This window comes from Arachis ipaensis, chromosome B9 (genome assembly GCF_059453495.1).
Source record: "Arachis ipaensis isolate K30076 ecotype BB chromosome B9, ASM5945349v1, whole genome shotgun sequence".
NCBI classification, from domain to species: Eukaryota; Viridiplantae; Streptophyta; class Magnoliopsida; order Fabales; family Fabaceae; genus Arachis; species Arachis ipaensis.
This window is the reverse complement of record NC_142444.1, coordinates 98,866,927-98,891,584: the sequence shown is the minus strand read 5'-3', so window position 1 is coordinate 98,891,584 and position 24,658 is coordinate 98,866,927. Positions and strand designations below refer to the sequence as shown.

The 24,658-nt window shown below is 35.4% G+C and overlaps 1 pseudogene; it reads left to right on the top strand.

The window, feature by feature from the left end:
- The first annotated feature begins 214 nt into the window (after positions 1-214).
- On the top strand, positions 215-24,547 carry LOC110266882 (telomere repeat-binding protein 3-like; annotated as a pseudogene).
- Positions 24,548-24,658: the final 111 nt, after the last annotated feature.

The window sequence follows — 24,658 nt, the reverse complement described above, 5'->3', positions numbered from 1 at the left end:
AATTTTATTCATAATTGAAATTGGGTGAAGCCAGGGCCATTAATCTTCATTTTCGTGCAAACCCAAAGGGGGACAAAGGCACCAATCACCAGTTTCAAGACTCCTTGTCATCGTATACCTTCCGTCCATCAGCTGCAGCTGCTACATCCTTCCTCGTCATGGATCTGCTCAAGCTCTTGCATAGCTCCTGCGTGCGAAAGTAAGGTGGAGAGGCATGTCCGTTGTTCCTCCCTCCGCTGTGAATGTCTCGGTGTCGTCGTCTTCAACCTTCCCCCTTGCTCTATTGTGCGGCACTCGAACGCACCCTCTCTCCGCTTCCCAGTTTGCTTTTTCCCCTTTTTCTGTTGTTCTAATTTTATCTTTTGTCTTCGTATGTTTGTTTCAATTTAATCATTTTACTTCTTGATCAAATATCTTTGCATCAATTTAGTTTAATTTTGCTTGTTTCCAATTTGTTTGCTATTTTGGTTCGAACTCTAGTCTGATGAAATTTTGCACCAATTTAATGACTGATAATATTCTCTGCCTTTCTTGAACTCTGTCTTTCTACATAATTTCTTCAGCTCGAGTCTCATGGAAAATTCTTTGTTACTATGCAATCTGATCTTGGTATCCATTTTTACCTTTTCTAAATTGACATTGATAATAGATTCTTATGATTGAATCCATATCTTAGCTATCAATATGATAGTTTCTATATTGATCTGTGGTTTGTCACTAAAAATAAAGCTATTTATTTTCATAATGTAATTGAAATAGGGAAAACTTAGAGACGTTCAAATGAAGAGGAGAATTGTATGTTAACTCTCCTCCACTTATCGGCACTAAAAATTTTGTTAATAGTCCATATTGTAGGAAATTGTTTCCAAAATTTCCTTTCCAAGGAATGGGAATGATATTAAGTTAGGTTTCAGAGATGATGACGAAAAACTGTTAAGATGCAAAAAAGTTTAATTTGCACCAAGTCAAAGGCTTTTAGGTCTCTTCAAATCATTGCACGCCGAAAATTGAGGAAGATGCTAGCTTATAAATACTGGAAGGCTGCACCAAATTTGAAGGAGTATGAGTATTCTAAATCTGGTAAGGTTTTAACAAATTATCCGCTATCAATTATGTCATTACCTGATGTATATTATGTCAATGAGTTAGGTTGATTCAGTTTCACTAAAAGTGACATTATTTGTAGAAGAGGGAGTTAAACCACTGTACCATACGAGGAAGATTGGTTATAGATTTGAAATATCACAGCATAACACACTATTCAAGAGGAGAAAATTCTTTGATCGGGGTTCGGTGCTAACATCTGATGGAGGATTCAGCAATGATAGTGTATCTAATTTGCCTGAGAAAGGAATGGATCGAGCTAGCCATATAGCATCTTCAAAATTGCATGTGTCTAAGGATTCTCATGGAATTTATTGCCTGATGTTCATATGAATTTTGGTTTGCTTGGTTGATCTTTGCACCCTGTAGGAATTGATTGTGTATACCTTGTATGCAGTGAAGTTCAGCATTAAGTCATTCAAGATACCAGAGCTTTATATTGATGTTCTTAAAACTGAAACTATTGGTTCATTAAAGGTATGATTATCAATTCTATTTTTTATTAGAAAAAAGAAATTATATTATTGTTGTCATCAAGTTTCATCAACACAATGAAGTGGCCAAAGGACATTCTTTTTGTTAATATATTTTCTATTTTTTGCAAATATTTGTAGAGGACAGTAATGGAAGCAGTGATGACTTTATTTGGAAGCGGAATGCTTGTTGGTGCTCTTGTTCAGGGTAAAAAAGTTAGAGATGACAATAGAACTCTACTGCAGATGTGTCTATGTAGTAAAGAAAAGTTGAATAAACTTGGTATCACACTGGAGCCCAATTCTATTCAAGATTCTCCAGCTGATTGTCTCGACGATCCTTCCCACTATGAAACATCTCATCCTATCAGGTGAAACCAAGTGGATAAGATGGTTTCTTTTGTCGTAGCAGTTTTATGATGACTTAATAATAGAAAGCACAAAAAATTCTTAAGAAATATATATATATCTTTTTCATCACTGATTTATTTTGTTTATGCTTTAGCTCTAGTCAATTTATCCTTTTCTAAATAATTAATATTATAATTTGATTTTTCTAGATCCCCTGAAACTCCTATCCAAGATTCAGGGACAACTCATGGTTACAGGATTTGTCTTTGCCAATAAGTACAGAGAACTTTGTTGAAAGTAACCATAAGCAAACAACTTCTGACTGACACTATAGCTAACATAACAACACCAAATTCCAGAGTGCTTGTTGTTGTTCCACCTAGGAGCCCAGAAACATTAGCCACGGATCTTGTGAGTCAGACAACTAAGCGCCCTAAACTTATACAGTATCGAACAAGGAGACCCTTCTCTGTATCTGAAGTAGAAGCACTTGTGGAGGTAGTTAAGGAACTTGGAATTGGAAGGTTTGATGTTTATCAGCTTCAACTACATATATAGACAGGAATTCTGGGATGCTAACTATGTTTTTCATGATGCAGATGGCGTGATGTAAAGTTGCGAGCTTTTGAGAATGCAGACCATAGAACTTATGTAGACCTTAAGGTATATCAGACAGTTTCCTTAACTATAAGAGCTACTTACTTTACTCAATTTATTTCTTGAAAAATGTTAAAATTGGGATTCAATATGGTTATGTTAATTTGTAACTGTTTCATTTTTTGTATTATGACTATTTTTGAGTTCATGTTTAATCTATGTATACTGACTTCCTCTATTGTAACGTAGTATAACATGGATTAACGTCTTAAAGTTTGGCTCATTTTCTTTGGATGTAAAGTCCATCTTGGTTGCATTATTGTGAAAATGACTAGTAGATTTGTATTGAATTCGATTCTCTTTTAGGCGAGTTTAGCGGAAAAAATGAGGTTACAGTTAGTTTTTTGTTTAATTTTATGAGCATAACATGTAGCCAACACTTATAAAAGGTTGTAAAGTATAAAGACTCATGTCTACATGTTCTTTGTTAATTTGTGAATGTGGGTGCAAAGTATATGAATTCATGTCTGCAAAAGCTAACAGAATATTAAAAGTTGTGTGATTTGGTCAACTATTGGTCAAAAGTTATTGGCTCTATTTTATTCGTAGATACAAAAGGGTATGGACGCGTGACATCTAGCTCTGTCAAGCATCATAAGCTAAAATCTAAGGAATGAATTTTCTCTCCTGTTTTTACTCTAACACAAAAATTTATCTTTTTTTATAGATAATCTTATTCTTGTTATTTTGGTTATTATTTGATTGCTAAGTGATTTGGCCTACAAGTGCATTTTATGGATTCAACAATGGTATGCTTTTTCCCATCCTTTGGGAATTGATTTTTCTTATTACATCTATATTGTGCATATATGTTTGTCTCACTAGACATGTTATCTTTTTTTATTTTTTAACGTAAAAACCATAAAAGAGGAATTGCATATATAAGCTTAGCTATGATGGAATAACATGTATGTGTAGTGCTTAGTCTTTGTAGGATAAAAATATTGAGGCAGAGGTCCCTTGATTTGAGATATTTCTTAGTATAAGTTTTAAAGTCAATTTAGCTCCTAACATTTATTGAATTAGTTAACTTGTATGATTATTTAGCATTTTTGCATGCATAGAATTATTTTGTGATGGAAAGACAAGAAATATCAAGAGCCTCATTTTTTTCTTGATGTTATTTGCTAGTTAGTTTCATGGATAATTTTTCCATTATTAAAAGGTAAAGACAAATGTAAAACTTTGGTTTTAAGCATTAAAGCACAACATTATTCTTGACAGTGACATTTATGTATTGTGCTATATTCTTGTCTGAGCTCTATATTTTGATAACTTAAGGCATGGATTATTTAATGGCATTTGGAATCCTGCTCGTCTTTTACATTTAGTATCTGAGTAGGTGTTCATCACCATTCCATTATCAATTATTGATATATGTTGTATCTTTAAACATGATGTGCCTGGTTAATTTAGTTGCTCACTTTTTTCCTTCCCTAAAAAAATAAAGGTTTCTCACATCAAAGTATGCATTTAGGTTATGAAGGAGCTTATAAGAACCAGCAAGGAGAACTTTTCGGCAGAATTAGTTCACTGTAAGCTTATTTCCATGTTAACCAACATGTTTTACTGATGTGTGGTCTTTTAAAGTCAAAATACAACTATATTAGATAGAAATTTTTGTATGTTCTTAAGAGGCTTCTTATGAGATGCAAATTTTTGTTAGATTGGCATGAAATGCAACAGTCAAACAGCAAAGACCGTGGAAAAAAAGATTGGCATCTTGAAAAGGCCAATGCAATGATAGACACAATAAACAGTGCCTTGAAGTTGGTGTTTCATTAGATAAATGAAATAGACTAAATGAATATTCTAAAAGTAATTGTTTTTTCATTCAATGCTTTGAATTTATTGTTCTTAATCTCTTGGCAATATATACTAGAATCATGAAAATTATGGTAACCATTGTAATAATAATTGTGGTAATCATGCAAATTTTTTTTAAGCTCGTGTACGAAATTATGGCGGTTCGGAACCTTGGCAATTTTTTTTTAAAACCAACATAAATTTGCGGCGGTTTTGAAACCGCTGCATATTTTTTTTAAAATCCATTGACCAAAATAGCAGCAGTTTCGTAACTACCGCAAAATCAAATCTCCACACCCTAACCCGCAACGCTTGTGGAACCGCTGGTATTTTGTTTTGCGACGGTTTTAAACTGCCACAAAAAAATACCGCAAATTTCCGTTTCCCTTGTAGTGAAACATGTGTTTATTTGTAGTTTGAGATACTTTTTAGAATTATTGTATATATATATATATACTCCGGTCGGCCTTAGCTTTGCAAGTCGAGTCTGGAGCTTGATATATGTATTTTTGGAACTCTGATCTGTATATATATATGCTTTTCGCTTTCTCTAAAATCTTGTTTACCCATTTTACATGTAGTTATGCGAGTGTGATGCGATTTTTTTCTACTATGCTTTTGCTTAGCTTCTTCTTCAAGGCTTCTAGTTATAATTCTTTTCAACTATATATGTATACGTCTTTTACTTTTAGAGGTCGTAATACCTCGCTACCTCTGCTTTACAATTTAAGCGTAAGGCTCTGTGTGGTAGGGTGTTACACAATTCTTGAGTGAAACACATGAGAGAGTGATTGTGTGGTCCTTTCTATAATATTTTTGCAGGTTCATTGCTATGACGAGCCACTCAAAAGTTACTCTAGTTGAGATGGAAATGATACAAAGGGTCATTCAACACTTAATTAATCGCTTGAATGAATTGGAGGAATGGAGGCAGGAGGTGGCACAGACATTGTCCAAGAGTACTAAACATGGGGCTTTCAGGAATCGGTGTCACACTCATGTACATTCTGATGATGACGCTGATGGAGCTACATCACCTTGACACAAAAGTCAATATAGCAATATCAATTCCATTAAGATAAAAATACCACCATTTAAAGAGAAAAACGATCCTGAAGTTTATTTGGAGTAGGAATGTAAGGTGGAAAGAATATTTGCTTGTTATAATTACTTAGAAGTCAAAAGCGAAGAAGGTTCGCTTAGCAGCGGTTGTATTTTCTAATTATGTCTTGCTTTGGTAGAATGAACTAGTAAAGACAAAACGGAGGAATGATGATCACCCTATAGAGACTTGGGATCACATGAAGTGCCTCATGAAGAATAGATTTGTACCTTCGTACTACTACAGGAAAGTGCATCAGAAGTTACATCGGTAATCTTGTTGAAGCTTCTTCCGTTGGATGTGAAACCGATGTTGAGGAGGAATGTGCACAACCTCCAATACATATTTTAATCAATGAGGAAGAGTTGGAAGAAGTTGATAAGCTAGTGGGAATTGAAGAAAGTTGTCAAGAGGTGGAAGTCATCAAGGAGGAGTCAAAGGAAGTGAAGCTTACATTATCAAGGCCATTAGATATCTTCCTTGCTAAGTCACCATCCAAATTACAAATTGAGTGGGTAATCATCTCATCCTTTAATTTTCTTGGCCCATATCAATATGCTTTGTTAGAAACGGATGGTCAACTTCGAGCTATTTGTAGGTTAGAAAGTATAACAAAGTTGGATATTGGTTGGCAACTAGAATCAAGGTGCATAGTGGAAAGATGCTCAGAATTTGGGATTCATGGGTGGAGTGAAGCTCAATTCAATGAAAATAGAATGAGGATTAGAAGTTCTAAGGAGAATTCAATAAGTTTGTAACCCAATTGGAAGCATGAAGATCAAGAAGAAAGGGTGTTGACAAACAAAGTATAGCACCCCGAAATATACATCAACAATCATCAATCTTGGGGTACTACTTACTTGAGATTTATTGGAAGAGTGGTGTGCATAATTTGGGATCCCGGAGGCTATTGGAAATACAAACATTGGTGGGAATTTAAGGAAGAATTCAAGTATAAGCCACCATAACAAGGATATCCCCAAATTATCCAACTTAAGGACAATAAATAAAACTGTTAGGTGGGAGACACCCCACCATGGTAAACTCTTTCAATTCTCTTTTATATATAATCAATGAATGAATTGAGTTGCCATTGTTAGGTATTTTTCTTCTTTGGACATTCATGTTTTAGTGTTTTGTTGTTAGTTTGTTTTATTAAATTTATGCCTGTTGTAGGTTAGTTGTTTGAATTGCATTTTTTGTTTGAATTGCATAGTGTAGTATTTGAGAAATTTTCAAAAAGTTAAAGATTTTGTTATTTTTGCATTTTGTATGGTTTTAAGTATGTGTATAGTGGATGGGAGTGCCTGATATCACGAAAACTTGTCTCTCAACAAATTTTCACCGGCGGGCAAGTGCACCGGATTGTCGTCAAGTAAAAACTCACTAAAGAGTGAGGTCGAATCCCACAGGGATTGGTTGGTTGATCAATGTTAAGTAGAGAATTGTTCTAGTTGAACTGAATCAGATTTGAAATTGGGTTTGCAGAAAGTAAATTGGCGAAAAACTTAAAGAGCAAGAAATGTAAATAACTGAATGTAAATTGCAGAATGTAAAGAATAGAAACTTAAATTGCAAGAAATTAAATGGGAATGGGGATTGTTGAGCATCAAATTAAAGGGCAGAATGTAAAAGAATGGGTAGATCAGAAAGGGGAAAGCTCATTGGGGTCAGGAGATGTTATAATCCTCCGGATCAAGTTCATTTCCATCTCTTCCTCAATCAATGCATTCATTGATCTCCTTGGCAATCTTAGGTGATTGGGTCCCAATTCCTTGTTAATCCAATCTCTCTAAGCATGAACAATTGCCCAATTCCTTGATTTAAGTGCTCATGGGAAGAGATGAGGTATGGTCACTGATTATACCACACACATTCATAGATCAAAGTGTTGGTAGGATTACAAGTCACGATATCCATCCAAACCCCAACCTAATCCTAATGTGAGAAAGAATTCAAGCATGATTCTGTGATTTCTCTTCCAGGCCTATCACAGAATCCAATTACATTCAATTTTTTTCCCAAGACAATTGAATGATTAAATGAAAAACGAATTCTTTCTAGGCAGATCAAGAGAAAAGACAGAGAAAGAAAAAAATGAAAACTAATATTGATCCATTAAATTACAATAGAGCTCCCTAATCCAACGAAAGGGGTTTAGTTGTTCATAGCTCTGGATAATGGAATTGAAATTGAAAGATACATTGCAGAAGTAAATTGCAGAAAGAAAGTACAGAGAAAGTAAAATTGCGTAGAGAATTCCCAATATGGGTTTCTGACTGTCTAACCCCCTAACAGAAAAAAAAGTACATAAAACTAAAGGAAAATGCAGAGAAAATTGAAAGCAGAGTTCTGAACTCCCAGAGCCCCCTAAGGGCCTCTTAGAGAGCTCCCTCAATCTTCAACAATCCTTCTATTTATACTCTTCTTTCTCATCTTCAATTGGATCAAGTACTTGGATGTGGGCCTTGGCTGAAGCAGTTAGGAGTGATTCTTTAGTAATGGACATTGGCACTAACATTCTACTCTGCATAGGTGTAATTTGGAATGGAATTAGTCATAACGTTGGTGCTCACGTTTGTAGAGAAACGTTAGGTCAAACGTTGCTTGAAAAAAATGAATTCTGGGCTTTGCCAGCAATGTTTGACTCAACGTTGGAGCTCCAACGTTCGCGCATCCATGCGTGCGCGTCGACCACGTATACGCGTTGAACAGGTTTTCGCACGTATGTGTCGCTCAAGCGTTCGCGTGCAAGGCCAAAATTCGCATCCACGCGTACGCGTCGCTTCAAATTTTCCCAATTCCAGATTTGGGAGTCTCATCGCGTACGTTGGCCTCAGCGTTGGACTACAAACCCTCCCTCCAACATTGGCCTTTCAACGCGTGTGCGTCACCCACGCATACATGTAGCACCAAATTTTTCCAATTTCTAGAAAGCACACTGTATTAAAATACGTTGGAGGGAACGTTGGTGTTCCCTCCAACGTTGGCACCAAAAACTTGCATAAAGTTGCATTGCCCTCTTTCCTTGCTCCTCTTCTGCTTCTTTCCACCTATCATCAACCAAACAAATACATCAAAGCTTTGCTAGATTCACAAGAATTTGCCTCATTTATAACCAACAAGTAAATATAGCATAATTCTTATGAAAATGCATCAAAATAACAATGTTTGATTGAATTAAGGCATGTATGAAATTCACATCCAATTACTTACTTATTGCCTAAGAAATGCATGAAACTACCCTAAAACAAACTAAAAATGGCTTGTGAAACTAGCCAAAATGCCCTGGAAAAGAAAAAAAAAAACGGGGCCTCTCACGCGTACGCGTGACCAACGTGTACGCGTCGCCCTGGTTTCATGAATTGTGAATTTTTGGTGCTGGAATGCTGCTGCTACATTGTGATGAACCCCCAATTTTAGGGTTTATTTTGTGTAGAATTTGGAGGGTTCTATCAACATTCTATCACACTTTTCCATATAAAATGCCTGGTTTTGTGTCTCCTTCCTAATTTTACTTGATGATTGAAAACATGCTTTTTAGGCCCTAAATAAGCTATATTTTAATCTCTCTCTATTACCATTCGATGCCGTGATCCATTTGTTGAGTGATTTCAGAGTTTATAGGGGGCAAGAATGGTCTAGAAGAGAGGAAAGAAGCATGCATAAGTGGAAGGAGCATGAAAAATGGAGCTTTAGAGCATTGGCATCGACGCGCACACGTGGGAGCCTGGATTTGGGATTGGCGCGCAAATGTAGACGCATACGCGTGGCTGGGCAGAATTCTCATCGACGTGTACGCACGCCTGATGCGTACGCGTGGATCGCAAAAACCTAGACGATGCGTATGCGTGATGCTCAGCACATGACTTCTTTAGTGAAATCGTGACTGGCGACTTCTGAGGAGCTTCAGGCCCAGTTTTGAGCTGAATTTTGGAGGAAAAAGACCTTAAAGACCAAGGATTGAAGGGGATTCACACATTACATACATTTAGATATTTTAGTTAGTTAGTTTTGGAGTTCATGTTTCTAGAGAGAGAATCTCTAACTTCTCTCTAGGTTTTGGCTTTCTCAATTCAAATTTCACTTGGATCCTTTGGTTAGATCTGAATTTAATTTCAATTCTACATTGTTCTATTTTGTAGACCTCACTCTTCTACTCTCAATTTGGTGTTCTTGTTACTCTAGCATTGTAGATCTTAGATTTGGATCTTGTTACTTTGATTTCTAGTAATGCATTGAGGAATTTCATGTTCATTGTTGTCAATTGCTTTATTATTGTTGATTGCTTGTGTTAGATAGCTTGAATTCAAATTCTCTTCTCAATTTCACAATATCTTTCATTCTTGTTAACCAAATGTTTGAGAAAATGTCAACTATAGCTATGGAGTAGATTTTCACTCTTGGCTTAGGGGTTGGATAATTGGAGATACTTGAATTGTCAAAGCCTTTGTTGATTGATAATTAGAAATTGCTAATTGATTTGAATGACACTAACTCTAGTCTTTCCTTAGGATTTGACTAGGACTTGTGGACTCAAATTGATTATCTCTACTTGACTTTTCTTCATAGTTAGAGGTTAACTAAGTGGAGCAATAACCAATTCTTGTCACAATTGTTGGAGGCAATGAGGATAGGAATTCCAATTCCCAACCCTAGCCAAGGCTTTTACATTGATTGATTGTCATTCACCCTTGTTTAGTTCAATTTCTTGTGTCCCTTAGCCTACTTGTATTTGTTCACTGCTTTTATGCAAGCTTGTTTACATTTCTCGTATTCAACCTCAAACACCAAGAGAACTCCTAACCAATGATGTGCATCTTAGGGCAACTCCTAGGGAGAACGACTCGGGACTAATACTCTCGGTTATTGATTTTGAATTGTGGACACACATTTTCTATGTTTGATGCGTTATAGCTTGTTGGTTTAGACTATACTCATGACATAATCCTATTGGAAAATTCTATACCGACAAAATATAGCTCATCACATGGTTCCAAAACAGAGAGTTGTGCTGGAACCATGCGGCTAAGGTGCGAGGAGCATGATGCACCTCTACGCGTACGCATCACTTTCTTTTGGCGCCTCTCACGCGTGCGTATGGCCGACGTGCACGCGTTACCAATGTTTATTTGTTTCCATGCGTACACGTGGTTGATGCGTCCAGGTCACCTCCCTGCCCTGTTCCTCCTCTCTACTTCTTCTTTCTTTATTTATTTCCTACTCATTCCTCTTCCTTTCTTACTTTCTTCTTCTCCCTCCTTTCAAAGTTTCACTTCTCATCTTTATTCTCTTTCATTCCCTTCTGTTTATTGCATTTGCATACTTTCATTTATTGCATTTTAACTTTGTCTTTGTAGCTTGTTTTTATTTTCTTTCCTATATTTGCTATCTTACTGTTGGTGTTGAATTTTTCCACTCAACTGTTGAGAGTTTCTTGGATCATTTTGGTACTTTGTGACTTGTTTGATATTGTTTGGCATTGATGGGTGATGAATTTTTTTTAGGTCAATGCTCAATTTTTTATGACACTTGTAGTCTTTGTGCATTGATATGAACTCATATTGTCTTTCCTGACCCACTCTTTCCTATTTAAACTTGATGCTTCCGAGTGTTCTCTTCATGCGATTTACTTATGCTTTGATTTTACTCTTGCATCAAGTGTTAGTTGATATGCCCTTCGCTTATATTGCTTTCTCACTTACATGTTGTAGCTACCATGTAGTTGAGAACCCTACTCTTATTTGGCACTAGCACCCACCTATGTTCTATTTGTTTTGATATCTTTGTTTGTGGGCTTAATCTTCTTTCTTTTTCTCTCCTTCCAGGCTAGCTACCTAGAATGGAAAGAAAAAGGCTTCTAAACAAGTCTCTCCACACAATCCTTTGTAGAAGCTCATCAGTTGTGAAAATCCACCTTGGAGGAGTCCGACTTTCCGTCCCACCCCTTGCTCATCTTTGAATGCACCGAGGACGGTGCAATCTTTAAGTGTGGGGAGGTCGAGGACCGACTACCGTGGGTAACTACTTCCTTTTCCAACACCAATTCTTAATCGTCTTTGTTAGCTAGTTGTTGTATTGCATGATAGATTACATGATAGTTAGAGTTTGTACATATTCTACCCATTTTTATGTTAGGACTACTTGGTTAGAGTGATGATTTCTTTTCCAAGAAACTGTTTTAGGGTACCTTACCAATTTGAATAAAAAAAATTTGTGTGTTGAACTTGCTTGAAGGAATTAATTTTGGAACATATTTTTGAGCTAAGAACACATAAGCATGTGAGTTTTGAGCCTAATTGGGTGGTTACATCAGATAACCATTATTTTCATTCTTGTGTGTATTATTCTCTTTCTATGATTGTAATCTTTGATTTGTTTGATTCTATATGTCCATTATTTTGTGTATGAATGCATTTATATGATTGAGGCCGTTATTTCAATAGCTCACTTACCCAAATAGCCTTACCCTTTTATCTACCATTGTTAGCCCATTTTGAGCCTATGTTAAATCCCCTTTTGTTCTTTAATTTAGCACATCATTACCCCTAAGTGAAAAACAATAAATGTCCTCTAATTTGGATATTTGATTAGTTTAGGCTAGTGAGAGTGTATATCATTTAAGTGGGAGGGAAGTTTGGGAACATTGGTAGAGGTAAAAGTGTGTTTTTGTATTTTCTATTGAAGATATCAGGAATTGGGTACACACTCATGTATTGATAATATAAACCATATGTATTAATTCTTTTTGTATATATTATGTTATTAAAAAAATATAAAATAAAATAAAATAAAAATAAAGAAAAGAAAAAGAGAAAAAGTAAGCAATAAAAAGGGGACAAAATACCCCAATGTGAAGTCAATAATAATCAATGCATATGAGTTGTGAATTGAAAGAGAATGCATTAGTGTGTGAAGAAGTGAATAAATGGGTAGTTAGGTTTATATTTGAATTGTATAGGTTGTTATTTGTGTTAGCTGAAAACTTAGGTTAATCAAAGATTCAAATTTCAAGCTCACTTGGCCATATGCACCCCTACCTTTACCCTAGCCCCATTACGACCTAAAGATAAGTCCTCATGATAAATGTATGCATGCATTGAATAATTGTTGATTTTTTGATGAAAAATAAATCTTGGAAAGCATGATTAGAGGAGAATTGAGTGAATCAACCCTATACACTTGAGCGACTAGAGCGGATACACTTCCGGTGAGGGTTCGATGCTTAATTCCTTGTTCCCTGCTTTCACGAGCTTTCTTCTTGCAAGTTCGTTTATACTTCATTTGATATTTGAATTGGTGGAATTCATGAATCATCATACTATGTTTGCCCTACATGTTCATATGTGTTCTTGGAGGTCGATTCACTTTTAACCAAGTAGGTAGAAGCATTTTGTATTTAGTTGCATTCATGTAGATAGATTGCATTGAATAAATGTTATTACCCCTTTCTTTTCTTTCTTGGTTTAGCATGAGGATATGCTTAGTTTAAGTGTGGGGATGTTTTATAAACCCCAATTTTGTGGTTTATCTTGTATTGAATTTAGGAGATTTTATCAAGTTATCTCACATTCTATTCAATGAATTTTGCTTAAGAGTGAAAACATGCTATTTAAGCCTTTAAATTGCTAATTTTAATTCACTTTAATTCCGTTCGATGCCTTGATATGTTTGTTGAGTGATTTCAGGTTCATAGGGCAAGGATTGGATGGAAAAAGTGAAGAGAAAAGTATGCAAAGTGGAGAATTCATGAAGAAATGGGGATTTGTAGAATTCATGGCGATGCGTGTACGTGGCCCACGCGTATGCGTGGGAAGGAAATCTGCCAGGCGATGCGTACGCGTCACCCACGCGTACGCGTGACAAGCGGCACGTGACCAACTTAAAGGCAATACGCTGGGGGCAATTTCTGAGCCATCCAGGCCCAAATCCAACTGATTTCTGATGCTTTTGAACCCAAGGATTGGGGGGAATGAACCAAGTAGTCATAGTTTAGTTTTTAGCCAAGTTTTAGGTTAGAATTCTAGAGAGAGAAGCTCTAACTTCTCTCTAGAATTTTGAGTAGTTTAGGTCAAATTTTCTTAGATCTAAGTTTTAATTCTTGTTTTAGTTTGATTCCCTTTACATTCCCTTTTTCTATTGTCTTAATAATAGTTTTTCTTGTTAATTCCTATATTTTGCCAATTTAGTTTATGAACTCTCTTGTTAATTTCAATTCTTTTTAATGCAATTTTATGTTTCCATGTCTTTTTATGTTTATCTTAGTTGCCGTTGTTGATTTCTTATTTGTGTTATAGTTTTCATTAATTCCTGCAATTTATGAGGTTTACTTTTATTGCACTCTAGGTATTTGATGAAATGTTTTCAATAGTTATGGAGTATTTTTCTATACTCTTGGCCTAGGCTAAAGGAGTTGAGTGACCTTGAGTCATTGGGTCTAATTGGATTGGTGATTTGGGAACCCTTGTTGGTCAATTTGATACCCATTGACACTAGCCTACTACTAAGTCAATTAGTAGCTAGATTGGAACTTATGGGTTGATGTTGATCAAGCCTATTTGACATACTCTAAGCATAGAAGTAGACTTGATGGGTTGGTCCCTCATAATTGTCAATATATGGTTGTTAGACAAAGATGATGATCTCAATTTCTATGCCTTAGGCAAGAGTTCTTTTTGCCATTTAATTTTCATTTTTGTTGTTTTATTTTCTTCTTATATAATTTCTTACATGCTTATTTACTTTCTTGCTTTTATATTTTCTTGTCAATTTCCATCAAAACCCCCCTTGTTTCTTCATAGCCAATAATTGAGCACTTCATTGCAATTCCTTGATAGACGATCCGAGGTTTAAATACTCTCAATTTTTATTAGGGTTTATACTTGTGACAACCACATTAAACTTTGATTGAGGGTTATTCGTTGGTTTGGGACTATGCTTACAATGAAGTTCTTTTCTATTGAGAGATTCTAGACCAACAATAATTCTCTTTCAAAAGACTGCATTTAAAATAAAGCATGGGTTATATGAGTGGTTAGAAATGTCTTTTGGATTAACTAATGCACCTAGTACCTTTATGCGTCCAATGAACAATATTTTGCGAGATTTTTTGGGTAGATTTGTTGCTGTTTATTTTAATGATATTCTCATTTATAACATTTTTTTGGATGACCACTTGTCATATATTTTCGCTGTTTTGGAAGTACTTCGAAAAGAGAACATATATGCCAATCTTAAAAACTGCACATTTTGTATTGATAGAGTTGTGTTTCTTGATTTTGTTGTGAGTGTGAGTGGAAGTGAAGTTGATGAGGAAAATGTGAAGGCTATTCGAGAATGGCCAATGTCTAAGAGTACTTCTGAGGTAAGAAGTTTTCATGGTTTAGCTGGGTTTTACAGGAGATTTGTGAAAAAAAAATTTACAATTGCTACACCTCTTACAGAGGATATCAAAAAAGATGTTTGGTTTAAATAGAAAAGAGAATAAGAAATTGTATTTCATACTTTATAAGATTATTTATATTCTGTCCCTATTCTTGTTTTACATAACTTTGATAAAACTTTTAAGATCGAGTGTGATGCTTTTGGGATTGGTATAGGTGCTATTTTGATGCAAGAAAAGTGTGCCATTGCTTGCTTCATTAAAAAGTTAATTTGGCTCAACACAAATATTTGAATTGTATGCCTCTCATTTGAATAAGTCATGCCAACAATAAGAATGAGTATAATTTAAAAGCCAAAGGAACATGATGGATTGGAAGTAGGAGACTTAGAAATGAAAAATTTAGCAATGTTATTCAAATGGTGGTAGAGATTTTCGGATGAATGTGAGACACTATGGAAGAGGGTAATAAGCTCATACTATAATAGCGATATGAGAGTTCTGATGGAGGAGCAAAATTATTAGGGGCTCAAATGGTCTTTAGAAGAAGATTGCAAATCTTTACAAGTGGTAATGAGCTATATAAACAAATAAGTGTAGAAAGATAGAGAATATGTGTGGGTGACGGAAAAAAAAGTCTTTGGAAGGAAGGTGAAAGATAAAACACTAGAAGAGAAATTTTCAAGGTTTTTTAAGATCTCAAGTTAGAAAAAAGCACAATTGAAAATTTTGGTGTATGAATTGATTCCTTATGGGTCTCAAACCTTTAATAGTGGAGAGAATTTTGAGGGAAAGAGCACAAATTGGTGAGGTAAGTAACATGTTAGAAAGTTTGTTCCTTTGTGCAGGTTATGAAATCAACATAGCATGGACCCACAACTCAAGTAGGAAGTATGGTTTCAAATCATTCAATGACACAGTGATGGAAAAGCTACATGACGTGTCAACCATGAAGTATATCTTTGATGATATTTCCAGAGGATTGAAGTTATTAAACCTAGAGATGCTAGCTTGTTCGTGATGTTAGACAGGCTAAACACTAAAGATAAGCAACTAAACAGAAGAATGATAAATCAATGTGATGCATTACGCGTGCTATGTGGTGAAGAGCCTTAGACAATAAATTCATTTATTTCTGCACTGCATTTTTTCTTCTAAACTATGATAGTTATAATAGATGTCTTGTAAATGGCCCCGTAATAGTAATTTTTTACATGTAAATTATATGTAAATTTCAATTTAGACTCCCTTAAAAATTTATTTTAGTCTTATTTTATTATGTAAATATTTTTGGCTCCCCTCTAATATTTCATCTAGCTCGGCCCTAATTGAATGCAACATAATACTAGGAATACGAAAAAGAATAAGTGATGTATGATCTTCTTTGTATTGTTTGGTCCATTGTTGTCAAAACCGAATCGGTGATCGAATTAGTCAGACTATTGGTTCACTAATTCATTGGTTTAACCAGTAAGTCATTGGTTAAACCGATTAATTCGGTTATTTTTTTATCCAAAGGCAGATTTTATTCATGTAATAAAATAAAAGGCCCATTTTGGGCTTACAGCCAAGGAAAAACGGGTATTCCCCAACCAAATAAAAGTTCTAAAGATGATCTCCTAAATAAGACAAGAAATGTTACTGAAGAATGTGAAAAGAGTAAAGTGAATAAAGGGAAGAGTTGTTCGAGAATGCAGCGTCGTTCTGGAGCTTCATCAATGGAGGTTAGCCACTGTTTCTATAGTTCTAGATCTTGCAATAGCTACTACTTCTTGAGTAGAAATGACTTTGGTTTCAAAGATTCTCAAGTTTCTCGTCTTCCAAATCTGCCAGGTTAGTATTGCTACCAAATGAGTTTTCTTTTTCATTTGCCTTCTCTCTCTGAGTTGTTCTTGGAGCTATAACCACCATCTCCATGTTTCTATTTCTTGGGTTGTCCAGGGAAGGCTTGCTATTTTTCAAGCATTTCTAATTTCTTGGGTTGTCCATGTTTCTAATTCTGTGGCATTTTAACTTCCAAATTGAACTCCAGATTGTTCTCCTTCTGCATTGTTCCGGCAAAAACTCAACTGGTGCATGGTAGAACTGAAATGCCAACGTATGTCCAGAGGCAACTGAGTAGCATTCACTCTTCTCCTTATTCTAGGTAACCATATCTTCTGCTGTTCTGATGGTTGTGTTTATGATTGCTTGTGCTACTCTGTGTGTGAATGTTGAGGTGATTAGCTCTTGATTCCAATTTTGATCTGGTAGGAGTAGTTCAGAAACCCAAATTGGGTGATTGTGTGAATGGTTGAGAATTTGAATTTCATTTGGTTGAATTTGCTTTATCCAGTTGTCCTCTAAGATTTTAACTGAATGTCCCCTTCCAATCTTCCAAAAAATGCCTTTCTCTAAAATTTTTCTGCCCTCTAGAATACTTTTCCAATCCCAAGATGGATTATTACCTATTTCTGCATGTAGGAAGGTTGAAAATTTAAAATATCTGGTTTGATAGACCTTGTAAACTAGGGAGTGAGGCCGAGAGATCAACATCTATCCCTATTTTCCTAACATAGCCAAGTTAAAAGCCCTGAGATCCTTAAAATTTAGACCACCCTGGTTCTTTGGTCTACAAGCAATCCGCTAATTAATCTACTGGATCTTCCTCTCTGCGTTCCTTTGGCCCCAGAAAAACTGCATTATTGACTTTTGGATGTCCTCTAATAATGTATCGGGAAGCTTAAAATAGCTCAATGTGTAGAGAGGCACTACAGTTGCCACTGCTTTTATTAAAACCTCTCTGCCACTAGCTGAAAGCAAAGCTCGCTTCCAATGCTGGAGTTTTTGCAAAACCTTGTCTTTGACAAAATTAAATTTCTCCTTTTTTTTTACCTATTGACCACTGCTAGAAGGCCTAAATACTTGTTTTGGCAGTCAACGAGTTATAGCTCAAATAGTATAATCTCTCCATCTTGATCTAAAAATTTTGGGTTCGAGTCTCTCTCCTAACTTTGAAAAAAAAAAATTAATCCGGTTATTATTAAATAATTATATAAAATTTTAATATTTTCTTCTTCCATAATAAATATTTTTTTATTTTATTTTTATACCAAAGTAACTATTATTTTTTAAATTTTAAGAATTAATTGATTATTCTATATCTGTTATATTATTATATACTATGTGCAATTATTGAAAAAAATAACATTAATAAATATCATATAATCATAAAAATATTATTTTATAATTAATAAAAATATTTGTTATTTTTGGTAGGAGATTAACAAAATTTATATTTATAATAATAATAATTCATAATTAAAAAATATAATTAATTTAAAAGTAAGTATAAAATTAAGAAAATATAAAATAATTTAACTATACTTTTTTATTATATATCAATTGAATAACATATTTATTATTAAGAAGCATCACAGTTTGGTGGCAAGCTGAATATTGTGCAATCCGAAAACCTTGAGTTTGAATCCTACTTTCTAAAATTTTGAAATTTTTTTGTTGATCGGTTTATACCGGTTTTTGTCAATTTTAATCGGTTTCACGCCAATTTTTAATCTTAAACGATCTTAGAGCTGGATCAAATTAGTTCAAAGTTTGATTCGTTAATTTTTCGATTGAACCAATCAATTCAATTTAATTTTTACAATTATGGTTTGGCCTATTTGGCAATGCAAAAATATGAAGATATTTGAAAATAAAACAATTCAAGTGACGAGAGTCCGAGAGCAAGTTAAAACACTTGTGTGTCAATAGGAAGAAGAGAAGAAGATAAAGAGAGATGGATATGAAAATGGGCTAGTGACTAGAAATGATATCAAATGGGATGTGATGACATTGTACATTATATATGTGTAGAACAAATATGTCTCCATCCGACAAATCTTAGCATTGTATAATTTTTTTATTTTTGATAAATGATTTTGAAGGTATATCTTAAAAGTGGATCAATCGAACAAAGGCCTATACATATTTACTTGCAGAGAAATTAAAATTTAATAGTAGATGATTTTGATAAAATAAATTAAAAATGAAAAATTTTATTTGTGTAATTTTATATAAAATTTTATGTTAATTTAACAAATATGTTCTAGTGAACTATTAATATTAGTAAGAGAAAAATATTTTTAAATATAATATTAAAAATATATTTTAAAAATGAATTAGTCTAACATATTACTATTTTATCTAGTTGAAAATATAGTCTATTTTTATAAATTAATCATATTTTCAAAAGTTTAAAAATTTGAGATCAATAAAACAGGAAGAAGAGTCGGCCAAAAGAAAGACCACCAAAAGTAAAATGAATAGAAATGCGTTCTTATTAAATCTCTTTTTTTTTTGGATCAATCTCTTTGTTTTTGCGCTACCCATCAGCGATGACCGACTCTCCTTTCGTCATAAGGCGTGAAATTAGACCAAAGAGAATCTTCATAGGAAGTAGTCCCTCAGATTTCGCACGTAGGAGATCGAGACCCCCAGGGCTATGAGGAAAGATGTAGATCGATTGCCTCAGATAAACAACTACATAGAGGGTCTCTACAAGTCTATATATTCTTTTTTATTTCATTCCCCCACCAATGAGGTATGCAAGTTTCACATTTGCAGTGAGCAGCAGGAAGAGCAGTCCGTACCACAAGTTGTACGTTCAGCGATTCTGATATCAAGCTGATGACGCAAGAAAGGATAGCTTCTTTACAATGAAGATAGTCCCTTTGGAACTTAAATAGCTTTTTCATTCTGCCTGGAAGGCAATGGAAGTTGTCTGCGAGTCCTGATAGAAGACCCTATCCCTGCCAACTCACTTGAGAGTGCTCTGAGCTCCAACTTGGTCCAAACCACTTGAATAGGAATGAGATCTTTAATCACCATAGAATAGAATAGTACATGCTTCTCTTCCTCGAACTAATGCGGACACAACGCAGAATCCATATAAATGGACCAAAAAAGAACCCCGAAATAGATGCACACGAATCTCCATATGATATCTTGAAAACGAATTGGAATGCTATCTAGAGCTCTTATAAAGAGAGAGTATGCTTACAGACCCTGAACATCAAGGAAAAGTCAGCTGAGCCGATATGAGAGATGATATGAAAGATAGGGCGTGGAGTCTCGTAGAAAGACAAGAGCCTGGAAAGCTCGATAAAGGCTGTCAGTGGGTAGCGAATAGTAGAAAAGCCTGCCTGATTCTTCGCATCCATCTTCGGCCTTGTGTTAGAAATGTCCCGCGGGACTGAGTTAGTGGTCGAGTCCTTTTTGGTAATTGACACCTGTCGCATTAGTCTCAATTCATATGTTACCATTCATAGTGAAGTAGCCCTCTTTTTTATGTCTGAGTGCCTTATTCCTTTTTCCAAGAATTAACGCACTTCCCTTCGGAGGGCCTTCTCTAATCTAATAGGGGAAAATCCTTCCATTTTCGTCAAATGACCCGGCCCCCCAGGCTCTTCCACCGTCCGGGCTCCCTTTCCTACCTATGCTATGCTCCCCCGACACAGGCCTACCACGCTTCGCGCCTGCGGCGTTTTCGCCGGACGGTCTCGCAAACACTCCCACTCGTCAAAGATGATCATTTAGATAAGTAATGCCCCTAGCTTGCGCCCATGGGAATCCAACTCCGTGCACCTGATTCTATTAGTCATTTCCGATCCTTGCATCAAGAGGATTTCATACCGGCCTTTTCGACTTTCCACTAGCTATTGGAAAGACGAAAATGGTTGTTGTTCGTTCACCTTCCAGTATCCGTTCTGTGCTTGAGGACAGGCTTTGACACCAATTTCTAACTAAGGTCAAGGACGAAGAGAAGATGAGTGGGGTCTTTGTTGGATATTGTTTTACCAACCGTAGACTTTCTATTCTCTTTGTTAACCGGACCACCGCCTACTGCATTCCTGCCCCGGCCTTTCACCCGACATAATTGATTCGTCATAATAAAAATTCAAATAAAACAAGAAATATTTTGAAACCAATCGATAAATTATTACTTTAAACATATTAGTTAGCAAAATAATAAAAATAAATATGTTTATTATTTTTAATTTTTTTATCATTTATTTTTCTGAATTTATTTTCTTGTTAGTTTTCTTTTTACCATGCGTAAAGTGAATTTTTTTTATTGCTATTCAATCTTTGAGTGTTGATAGGTATTGACTTGATTTGATTATATTGATTTTGTATCCAACATATAACTTAGTACAATCAGTTTAGACTCGATTAAATTCGACCTTAATTAATTCGGATATTGTTTATGAGATCGTATAACTCAAATCAAACTCATTATCTAATTAGGTTAATATTAATTTAAAAAGATATAAAATATAATAGTATATATACAATTTTTTTCCCCTTTAATATTAATAATAAGTAGCCTCTCACATAGTCACAGTCACTCATGGTGGTGGATCGGCGACTAGCAACCACTCATCCTCACTCATGGTAGAAATCCCTTCACTCTAATTTTTAAGGTTCAGGTATGTTTATTTTATCCCAAAAATTAAAACTTTGTAGCCATAGACTTGTACAGTGGCAACAAGTTTCAAAATCTAATTACAAAGCCAAAATAGAAGAGATTCTCAAAAAGTTAGAAGAGCTTAGGGAGATAGAGACTAATGGAGAGATTGAGGTTGATGAGCTGGAAAATATGCTAGAGGATGCATATGTTAGAGAAAAAAAGTTATTGGAGAGAAAAAAAAATTGGGTAAAGTGGCTAAAAGAAGGAGATAAGAACACTAAATTTTTTCATCAGTCTTTCCAATCTCGAATTTGCCACAATAAAATATGGAAATTAGAAAGGAATAATGGAGTTATGCCACTTCTTAAGCTGATATTGCCTTGGTTATAGAAGACTATTTTAGAGGTATTTTTTCTTCTACTAATTCAGCTAATCCAAAATTGGATTTCAAAGATTTTAATGCCAAAGTAACCCTAGCTATGAATAGAAGTTTGCTTCCGCCAATTTCAATAGAAGAGGTCAAGCGAGTTGTTTTTAGTGTTAACCCTAAAAGTGCTTCGGGGGAGGATGGTTTTACAGCGAAGTTCTTTCATTACTATTAGGATATAGTAGCCGGGGGATGTGTTTAAAGTAGTGAGAAGCTTCTTTGTTGGAGGTAGAATGCTGACAGGCTTCAACCACACGCAAATTTGCTTAATCCCAAAGGACCAAATGCTAAGAACACATCACAGGTCAGACTTATTAGTTTAGCATATATGGTTTATAAATTCATTTCTAAAGTGCTTGTTCATTGGCTACAAAAAATTATGAATGAAGTAATTAGCCCTAATCAAAGCTCTTTTTTGAAAGAAAAGCTAATTAGTAATAATGCCCTTATAGCTCACGATTGCATGCACTATTTGAAAACCAAGAAGACAGGCTTAAATACTGAAATGGCCCTAAATCTTGACATGAGTAAAGTTTATGATAGAGTGGAATGACATTTTTTATGGTTCATGCTAGAAAAGTTTGGTTTTGACCCTAGATAGAGATAGGTTGGATATAGGAGGTGGTGACTATATTTTCTTACTCTGTTGTTGTTGAAGGTCAGTCTTTTGGATTTTTCTAGCTAAATAGAAGATTCCGACAAGAAGATTCTTTATTGCCATATCTTTTCTTATTCTGTGCAGAAAGTTTATCTTTTCTGTTGAACAAGAAAGATCAAAATCATCTCATCTTAGGTATTCAAGTAAATAGAAGATGCTCTTTCATCAATCATTTAAACATATAGGAGCCCAGGATAAATACTTAGGGATCCCTTCAACGATTAATCGCTCAAAGAGAGAAACTTTGGGGCTATTAAAGAGAGTGTGAGATAAAAAGTCTAGGGTTGGAAACACCATCTATTGTCTACTTCAGGAAGACATGTGCTCATTAAGGCAGTGGAAGAGGCCATTCTTATCTACTCTCTGTCTTGTTTCAGACTTTCAGACACTCTTATTAATGAGATCCACAATATTCTCTCTTAATTTTGGTGGGATCAGAAAGACATACAAAGAAAGATGGTTTGGATTAGTTGGAATGCTATGTCTAGAGCAAAGAAGGAAGGAAGACTTGTGTTGGAAACTAGCTAAATAGTGTTGGAAACTAGCTACTCAGCTACAATCACTATTCTAAAATTCTAAAAGGCAAGTACTATTGATACAGTAGTGTTAGAGATAAAAAACTAACCTTTTTGGGGCTGGAAAAGCCTGCTAAAGGCCAAAAAGTCTTGGAAAAAGGCTTGTGTTGGAGAATTGCCAATGGAAACAGTGTCAAAGTCTTCCAGGACCTATGGGTAGCTCCTTCCCATTCGTTTCTTGTCTTCCCCAATTCAGTCATCAACCAATAAAATCTTGCTATAGAGTGGGTGAATGAACTAATTTTGCCAAGCAATTAGTGAAATAAGGATTTAATCAGCAACGTTTCTCTCTCTATATATGGCTAACTGTATTCTGTTAAGAAATATTAAGGAAGGAGATGATTATTTAATTTGGGCCAAAACTAAAAGTGAAAAATATGAAGCTAGTTCAAGTTACCAAGTTGCCTACCATATTTACCATTCTCTTATTGAACTTTGCTCAAAATTATTGTAACACAAACAAACTTGGACAAAACTCTAGAAATTGTTCCTAGTCCCTAGAATCAAATTCTTCCTCTAGCGATGCTTGCATGAGAATTTACTGGTCCTCTAAAACCTCCATTGTCGTATTCCGACCATTCCCCCTCTACCATCGTTGTAGTCTGGAACTGAAATCATCATTCACTGTTTGTTCTTTTGTTCAAAATTAATAGAAGTACGGGCAAGAAGTTCACTACCTAGGCTGATTTCTAGAGATGAGACTCTCTCCTTTTGACAGATATGGAAGGATAGCGCTGGAAAGCTAAAGAGAAGCAGGAGCAATAAACATGATTTGTAGATACTGGCAAATCTGAAAGTTAAAAAACTGATTCACATTCGAAAACTGTTCTGAGGAGACAACACAGATTCTAGAGTCTTCTAACAAGCTCCTACAAGACATGCAATCTCACCTGCCTTGATGTTTCCTTCCCTAATGTTCCCATTTTCTTCTTCTTTAATTTTGCTTCTGGTTTAGCTCATGTTTGTGCTTTTGGGAAATTCCCTTTCTTGTGTTTATTATCCTAAATATGGACAATATCTATTTTATCCTTATTGAATAAAATATCTTAAGGGTTAAGTACGATTTCGGTCCCTAAGGTATAGGCAAAAAATTTTTTTCGTCCTCAATCTTTTTTTGCATACAAAATTGTCTCTAAAATTTAACGTGGTTTTAAAATTGTCCTTTTTAATTAAATCTTAAATTTTATTACCAAATTATACCTAACAAAAACAATTATAAAATAAAAAAAAGAAAAAGATAGAGAAAGAGTTTTGGAGTTGTGAGAGAGAAGTAGAACCACGGGGAAGGGAAAATGGTGGTGAGGGAAGCAGCGACAGCGACAAGGTAGTGGCTGTGGTTGTCACTGACGCTGGTAGCTGCAGGAACAGAAATAGAGGTCGCGACCTTTGTCACAGTGGAGGAAAGGAGAGAGGGGAAGAAGAAGAAAAATGGGAAGCTCACCGGTGGTTGGGACAATGGGGCATGCGGTGGCGAATCAGCGGCGGCAGCGAGCTTGTGGAGAAAAGAGGCCGGCTTCGGCGGTCTGTGTTCAATGGGAGAATTGATGGCGAGCATGGGTGAACGACTAGATTGAGGAGGGACGAAGGAAGGAGGTGTCACGACGGCCTGGGCGGTGCTAGGGTTCGTAGGTGTTGGGTTCGCGGAGGGGGGAAGAGAGAGGTGGAACCGCGG